At 33.8% G+C, this 1563-nt stretch overlaps 1 pseudogene; it reads right to left on the reverse strand.

The window, feature by feature from the left end:
• Window positions 1-1004: 1004 nt before the first annotated feature.
• LOC112481216 lies at window positions 1005-1123 on the reverse strand (annotated as a pseudogene).
• Between the last annotated feature and the right edge of the window lie 440 nt (window positions 1124-1563).

Here is a 1563-nt window from a genome sequence, read left to right on the forward strand (position 1 = left end):
ATTCTAGTACTTAAAACAGTACATATTATATAGTAGGCCTTCAATAAATATATGAAAATTAAGACTTGCTTTAATATGCTATGTGTTATGTTCAAATGGAGAGGAAAGGCATTTAAGCCCCTTTTACTATTAATAATATAATAAAAGCCCATTGTGCTTTGTACTTTCATAACTAAAAGTTGTCAGCATATATGAAAATTCAACTAATTTGCTGATTATGTTTACAAATGTTGATTCCTCAAATTATTGTGCTAATTGACATGGGTTAGAGAAAATGTGTGTTGTAATATTTCCTATCTGGTAAAAATTAATGCTGATTTAAGATTCCCAATCTGCCCATACAGATGTTCTTGCTAATTACTTATTCAGGGCAGATAGTAATAGGAAAAAAATATTCTATTTGACCTGTCAGTATTCCTGATAGCTTTTTTTTTAGTCGCTAATATCCATATCAGTTAGCCACAAAAGATGATTAACCAAGAGTCCAGCTAACTCTTTGTCTCCTTTTTTTATGGCTGAGATATTCGTAAACTTTCTTTCTTTTCTTTCTTTCTTTCTTTCTTTCTTTCTTTCTTTCTTTCTTTCTTTCTTTCTTTCTTTCTTTCTTTCTTTCTTTCTCTCTCTCTCTCTCTCTCTCTTTCTTTCTTTTTTTCTTTCTTTCTTTCTCTCTCTCTCTCTTTTTCTTTCTTTTCTTTCTCTTCCTTCCTTCCTTCCTTCCTTCCTTCCTTCCTTCCTTCCTTCCTCCCTTCCTTCCTTCCTTCCTTCTTTCCTTTTTTCCTTCCTTCCTTCCCTCCCTCCTTCCTTCCAATCTTCCTTTCATCTATACATATGTATATTTATACATACATATGTATATGTGCATGTGTGTATATGTAGATATATACACACATACACACACTGTGTGTGCACACATGTATACTTTAAAAAGACAATAGTTTTTTTCATTTTTGCTATTACAATAAGACTTAGCTCAGAAACTTTCCAAGTAGTAAAAAAATTTTTTATACCTACAGCACCTGGTCTTCCTAGGTGGTCTCCCATCCAAGTACTAACCAGGCCCAACCCTGTTTAGCTTCCAAGATCAGACTGGATCGGGCTTGTTCAGGGTAGCATGGCTGTAGATGAGGACTTTTCAAGGGCAGTCTATAGTAGCACTAGATTAACAGATACCAACCACAGCCAGGACTCAAAATTCTTAAGCTCATTTCAGAACTGTAGGTGTCCTGAAAATTCTGTACATGTTTAAGTAAAATTAGTATATGACCTGGATATTTATAATTATTCAAAAGCATTCTTTTCAGCTCAAGAGTTTTCCATCAGAAGCCATTCATCACTTGATTAGGTATGGAAGTGAAATACACACCTCCATGTAACTTATGTTGAAGGCTTAATCAACTTATTTCTATTCTTCTTCAGTTAATTACTTCCTTAAAGGAACATTCCTGAATATATTGAAATATTTGACCTATTCAAGTCAATGAGGCAAAACATTGTGCCTCTTGGCAAACATATTCAGGTACACTTTCTCATCACTATCACTGCTGATTAGGATAGGAAGAATTT

This window comes from Pteropus alecto, unplaced genomic scaffold, assembly GCF_000325575.1.
Source record: "Pteropus alecto unplaced genomic scaffold, ASM32557v1 scaffold565, whole genome shotgun sequence".
Lineage (NCBI taxonomy): Eukaryota > Metazoa > Chordata > Mammalia > Chiroptera > Pteropodidae > Pteropus > Pteropus alecto.